Source organism: Ctenopharyngodon idella, chromosome 6 (genome assembly GCF_019924925.1).
Source record: "Ctenopharyngodon idella isolate HZGC_01 chromosome 6, HZGC01, whole genome shotgun sequence".
Classification (NCBI taxonomy): Eukaryota; Metazoa; Chordata; class Actinopteri; order Cypriniformes; family Xenocyprididae; genus Ctenopharyngodon; species Ctenopharyngodon idella.
In genome coordinates, this window is record NC_067225.1 from 901,924 (window position 1) to 909,300 (window position 7,377).

The window sequence follows — 7,377 nt, forward strand, 5'->3', positions numbered from 1 at the left end:
ACATTTTCGCGGATGTTCAACAAATCATTCTTTTCGCCGTTACCACAAACAAGCTGCAGCTGCATGAATCTGATGAGCGCAGGAGCTCTTGGTTACCATAGAAACGGTGCGGTGATGACGGTGATGGCCTCAACATTGCGGTAGGCATCTCATTACTGCGGTATTGCGGTTATCGTCACGTATTATACACGCCTCGTAGTATAATACAAATTATTACACACATAGCAAAATAGACAGTGTAACTGACTTACAGGTTTCTTAGACAGCCATCTTCATTCCTCTTTTTCTCTTCTCGCTCTGTCTCACATGCAAGTTGAAGCCATCTTTTGATGCAGGATTCTTCTTCTTAATCTGTTGCTGTGAGCCTGATGTTTCTGACAAGTAAAGTAATGAAACTAGTTAGTGCAGTATAATGTACAATAAATACATAGATGAATGTCCAATTAAATTATAGTCATAATTTTTATTTTACTGTTATGTCATAATAAAACATGAGTAAAAACACTTGTCTATACTACCGTGCTGAACCAAATGTATCACTTCAGTATTATTGACCACTGGATTTACAGTTTAACTGGGCTACATGCTGCCTTCATGGGACTTAATTGTAGATCAGATCATGTTACTGACTATTCAAGTCATTTTATCCATTTGAGCTGAATTACATTAAAAATTACATTTTCAATACCCAGATTCCCCTAAAACATCTACTTGCACAAACTTTGATCATATTTAAAATAAATAACAAAGTAATGATAAACCACAACTAATAGATAAAAGCTATTGCAGCCACAATAACAAATTATAACAAAGATAAATTATTAATTCAGGGTCTTAGGCCTCGTTCATTCTTTTGTCACGTGATAGCAGCATAGGCTAGTGCAGGAAACAGACAGATATGACTGTTTCATCAGCATTTATTTTGGAATTATCATTTAATTATCACAAACAAACAAACAACAACAAAAAAAACTGTCTATCACATATTCACAAATTCAAAGTGCAAGAAATGAGATCAGGAACGCGTCATGTACTCACTTTAAGAGTAAAAGGAGTAAAACCAAACTAACGTTATCTGAATGTATGCTGTCACGTCACGTCACGTGAACGAAAGAGACTCGGTGGTGAACTAATCAACGTTATTCACGAGATATTAAATAAAATAGTTAAAAACAATGAACTAATCTTTCTTGATCTACTGGCCGTAGCAAAGTATCCTAAGAAAAATATAAACAGCGCGAACATAGCAAATTACTATGTCACGGTCACTTACAATCATCATTCAGCCCATTTCTCTACACAAACATTAATATTTAAAAAAATTCCTGAAAATCCAGAGATAGCAAAAGTTGAAATGACTAAATAACTTATCTTCAAATAGCCTTATCTATGTGTTTGCTATTATCACTAACTTTAATATCACATAAATACTCCAATCAAATATAACGAAGCAATCGCCAACAAAAAGACATTGTTTAAATTCATTATTTTTTATGAAATCTTACCTTGACTTTACTTTGTGCAGTTTTCCACCGTCAATTCTCCAGCCGATCCTCTCCACTGTTCCGTCTTTTGGGCGCCTTTTCCGCGCGCCTACTTTTAAATTTAAAGGGCCGGAAATAGGAAAATTCGAACCAGTTTGAACTTTGATTAAAAAAATATCTTATCTCTAACAAAGTTAGCTGAAGCCTATAACATGATTAAAAAAAAAAAAAAAAAAAAAATGGCTTGAAAAGTTAATAATATCAAAATAACATACAATGTTCTCATTGCAGTTTGTGCTGATTTGTGCTGATTTACCCATTCATAATTTAATTCATCAATTAATGTTATGACAGGCTATTTTATTCATAAATTAAATATTTTTATTAATGTTTGTTTTGTAATGTTTTATTTATTTATTAGTTTATTCATTCATTTATTTACTTATTACAATATCAGGGTCACTTAAAGCAGTTTATAAAATGACACTGCCTGCATACATGACACTGCCTGCTTACATTGTTAATCCTGCATTTCATTCAACCAATCATATTTGAGTGACAAGTTTACAGTTTATGTCAAGTTTATGCATCAACCAGGGTTTTGTGCTGGTTATCATATCCTGCTTTAAGGATAATGGGTTGGGTTAGGTTTAGGGGTAGCGTTAGGACTAACTTGCCCTTGTGATCTTGTTACAAGAAAACATGTGGACATGTGAAAACATGTGGACAGAGGAATATGTCCTGCTTGAAACCATGGCAAAGATTTTAACATACAGCAGCTCAAAATATCTCTCTACCAAACATTAAAATGTATGTTCCAAGACCATAAAAACAGTTCACTAATTTTAACTATGTTGTCACGTTTCTTAATCAGACACTCTACTTACAGTACATGTACAGCAAAACTGACTGTAAAAGCTGTAATAGTGCACGTCTGTGTTTCTGCTCTACAGTACACACACGCACACACACACACACATTCTTGGACTGTCCATAGGCGTATGGTTTTTACACAATACAGAGTGTATATTGTATATCCCCCTACCCTAGCCCTAAACCTACCCACCACACAAAACTTTCTGCATGTTTTGAATTTAAAAAAAAAAAAAAGTTTACTATGTTTTTAAGCCATTTGGTTTACGATGACAAAGGAAGTGTCCTCATAAACCATGTTTACATTGTAATGCCTATGTCATTATAGACATTTGTGTCCTCATAAACCACATATACCCGTACACACAAACACACACACACACACACACCAATAAAGTTATGTTAAAAAAAAATAACAGGGCAGGCCGATCCACAACTGATATAGCCGCCTTCTCCAGATTAGCCTGTACAATTAACAGTGTTGCATCCTATATCAAATTTCCTGAAAAATATTAATGCTATATTTTCAGTTTCATTTTTAGCTATACATCTAAATTAACCCGTTTTCAAAGGTGCTCCTTCCAAAGCCAGAAGTGGCCTTGTTTTTTTTATGATATTTAAAGCATATTTTCTGTGTCAACTGTACCGTATATTTACCAAAAGTGGCCCTAATTGTTATTAACTATTAACTTGCTTACTGTTCTATTTTGAGCTTACACCCTGGTTGGCCAGTGCTGACTGTGCCGTACATTGGTCAAATGTGGTCCAAAGTTGGAGTAATGTATTTGGGCCATATATGTTATGCCATGTGTGGGCCACTTTAGGTTCACATTCAGAATCGCCAGTGATTACTGTCCCATAAATTTGCCAAAACTGGCCCAGATATGTTTTAAGATAACTGGGCCACATTTGCTGCATTATATGTGGGCCAGTTTAGGCTTAAACACTGATTAGTCAGTGCTGACTGTGCCGTACATTTGCCAAATGTGGTCCAAAGCTGGAGTAATGTATTTGGGCCATGTTTGTTATGCCATGTGTGGGCCACTTTAGGTTCACATTCAGATTTTCCAGTCGTTACTGTCCCTCATCTTTGCCAAAACTGGCCCAGATATGTTTTAAGATAACTGGGCCACATTTGCTGCATTATATGTGGGCCAGTTTAGGCTCACACCCTGGTTAGCCAGTGCTGACTGTGCCGTACATTTGCCAAATGTGGTCCAAAGTTGGAGTAATGTATTCGGGCCATATTTGCTATGCTGTGTGTGGGCCACTTTAGGTTCACATTCAGATTTGCCAGTCGTTACTGTCCCTCATCTTTGCCAAAACTGCCCCAGATATGTTTTAAGATAACTGGGCCACATTTGCTGCATTATATGTGGGCCAGTTTAGACTCACACCCTGGTTAGCCAGTGATGACTGTGCCGTACATTTGCCAAATGTGGTCCAAAGTTGGAGTAATGTATTCGGGACATATTTGTTATGCCATGTGTGGACCACTTTAGGTTCACATTCAGAATCGCCAGTGATTACACTCCGTCATCTTTGCCAAAACTGGCCCAGATATGTTTTAAGATAACTGGGCCACATTTGCTGCATTATATGTGGGCCAGTTTAGACTCACACCCTGATTAGCCAGTGCTGACTGTGACGTACATTTACCAAATGTGGTCCAAAGTTGGAGTAATGTATTCGGGCCATATTTGTTATGCCAAGTGTGGGCCACTTTAGGTTCACATTCAGAATCGCCAGTGATTACTGTCCCATAAGTTTGCCAAAACTGGCCCAGATATGTTTTAAGATAACTGGGCCACATTTGCTGCATTTTATTTGGGCCAGTTTAGACTCACACCCTGGTTAGCCAGTGCTGACTGTGCCGTACATTGGCCAAATGTGGTCCAAAGTTGAAGTAATGTATTCGGGCCATATTTGTTATGCCATGTGTTGGCCACTTTAGGTTCACATTCAGAATCGCCAGTGATTACTGTCCCATAAGTTTGCCAAAACTGGCCCAGATATGTTTTAAGATAACTGGGCTACATTTGCTGCATTATATGTGGGCCAGTTTAGGCTCACACCCTGGTTAGCCAGTGGTGACTGTGCTGTACATTTGCCAAATGTGGTCCAAAGTTGGAGTAATGTATCCGGGCCATATTTACTATGCTGTGTGTGGGCCACTTTAGGTTCACATAAGAAGGCCTGCAGTGCCGCATCATTGCTTGAAGTGGCCCACATCCGTTTGCTATCTCGGGCTGGTATGGAAAAAAAAACAAAAAGCAAGCTGCAGAAGAATTATCAGCTGCAATGGTCAATGTTTCTAATTGGTAAATAAATTCATGTTTACATCTTAATATTATTAAGACTGTATGTATGTTTTTATCAGAGTCTGCAAATAGAGATCCATATCCATATGTTATAGTAGCAGGAAGAAAATTGTCAGTTGTCCATGAGTATAAATACTTATGCTTTATACGTAATATAAAGCATAATAATTGATTCACAACTTACTTTTAAAAAACAAGTTTAAAAAGTTGGGAATAAAATTCAGTTATCTGGTAAATTTTAAACACATCAGAAATAATTTAAAAACTGAGGCCTCAAAGTTATATATTAATGCCATGATCTTTTCACATATGAATTACTGCCTTACCAGCTAGACGCAGACAGGTAGGACTACATTACAATAAATAGAAAGACTCTATAAGCAGGCTTTGAAAATATTGGATAAAAGTTATAATTTATATCATCATTGTAACAATTTAACTAAATATGATTTTTTTTTTTTTTTTTTTTTTTTTAAATTGAGAAAATATGATTAAATTTGCAGATATCTTATATACTTGTGTATAAATTTTTGATTGTTATGGCCCCACTTCCACTTAATGAGTTTATTAGACAAAATCATAACTCATCTACAAGAGCAACTACTAGAGTGGATTGTATAATACCACATAGAAAAAATGCTTTTGGGTAGTCAGCCTTTTCTTATAGAGCTGCACATACCTGGAATACTGTACCCACACAATTAAGAAATATTACATATTTTACTTAATTTTCTGCATGGATAAAACAGTGGTTATTGGATAATAAATCATGTCTTCATAATTTGGAGTAGTGGCTTGCTTCTGTCTCCTTATATTTAAAGTCATTTTGTGTTAATATGCTCTGATTATGGCGATGTTTGCTGGAATATGTTATATGTTTTTTCTTTTTCTTTTTTTTTTTTTTTTTTAGGTTTTATGGACTTGTGGACTTTTCATTACCATTAACCTGCCAGGGACTACAGATGAAAATAAGCCTGTACGGCTAAATCTGCCACATTTACATGATGAACTTGAGTGCTCATGCTAATTAATGTGCATTGGCCATTTTAAAATAAAATAAAGAATAAAGAATTTTTGCAAGCAGTGGTATCAGGATGTGTGGTTCACCTCCACAATCAAATAGATTGGGAACAAAATAGACTGGGACAGAGGAACTCAGAAGGGTTATTTTTATTATAATTATAAGTAAATACATTGATTCAATTGTTGAATCGGTTTTGACCAATGCATATTATCAATAAAAATGGACTATAGTTTGGAGAAATTAAAAAATTAGTTGTGAGAAACTATAAAAGTAATAGCAATGTAGTCAAGACACGTTTTTTTATATAGCGCTATGCATATATAGCTGTATACAATATAGATTGTTTCAAAGCAGCTTTACAGTGATAATCAGGGAAATAACAATTCAATTCAATGATGCAAACAGAATTCAACTGCTGTAAAGCAGCTCTAAAGAGACATTAGTAAACAGCCATTATTCAGCTGAAATCAGTTCAGTGTTGATTCATTTGGATTCAATAACTGTGTAAAGTACATCAATTATGAAATGAGTAGCAGCTCTGCAGAAAACAGTGATATCAATGCAATGATCTAATTCTGCAGTGATCCAGTAGATGGCAATACTGAATAGATTCAGAGCAGCAAATGATTCTGGCCACTCTGAATCTATCCAATATTGCCATCTGCTGGATCATTGTAGAACTACTGGGGGACACATTAATTATTCAGCAATATTAGCTGAGACAAAAAAAAAAAAAAAAAGATATTATGTTTAAATCAATCATGCACATCACATTATATATATATATATATATATATATATATATATATATACAGTGCACAGCATAAATGAGAGTACACCCCCTCTGAAACTTCTGAAAGTCAGCAATTATTCAATTACTTAGAAGACATGTTAGGGTTCTTTAGAGATATAATGTTCCAGCAGGTCTGCTTAATCAATTACCAAAGAAGCATGTCAAAATTATTCAGGAAAATAAGATTTTCTTTTCAAAGTGATCAAATGTTGTGTAGCAAAAACGAGTACACCCTCTTAAAAGTTACTAAATAATACGAAATAAAAGATTTCTGGTTTCTTTTCTTTCAAGTTTAAGACAATGTTTGATCAACAGGTAAGTATGTTGAACCAAAACATTTAAAGAGAAGTAATTTCTTGACAATTAAAAGTGTTAAATAGCCCACTGAATCATTCTCAGACTTAATGCTGACAACAAAAGAACCACTTGGGAGAGAACTGTCAGGAGACTTATTTCTTAGCACAAAAGAGGACAGTGGTATAAGAGGATTACTGAATCACTGTTTTAAGTGTGAAAATATAGCAAAAGTAACACAGAAATTCAAAAACAATGGACTTGTGACCAGGGGCCTCATTTATAAAATGTTGCGCAGAAACCGTCCTAAATTTGATCTTACGACCATTTCTCAGATTTGTGTACATGTGATTCATAGAATGAACGTACACACAGAAAACGAGCGTACGCCTCTCTTTCAGATGTGAAATTTATAAATCGTAAATGATCTTGAACTTGCGCGCAGCTGAATGGTTTCAGTTCCCCGCGTTGTAAACAACACCTAATTAATGTAATTTACGTTTAAAAGATCAACAGTTATCGTCCAAATCCTTAGCGAGCTGCAAGAATAGCTTAGATTTCCAAAAACTTGCAGTAATCTGACAATGA

General features: G+C 35.3%; 1 long non-coding RNA gene across 1 annotated transcript; it reads left to right on the top strand.

Annotated features, from left to right (window-relative positions):
- Nucleotides 1-418: 418 nt before the first annotated feature.
- LOC127513814 (uncharacterized) lies at nt 419-6,514 on the top strand. Its single transcript, XR_007930506.1, has 2 exons — nt 419-3,633; nt 4,086-6,514. It is a non-coding gene; the product is annotated as an uncharacterized LOC127513814 (long non-coding RNA).
- Nucleotides 6,515-7,377: the final 863 nt, after the last annotated feature.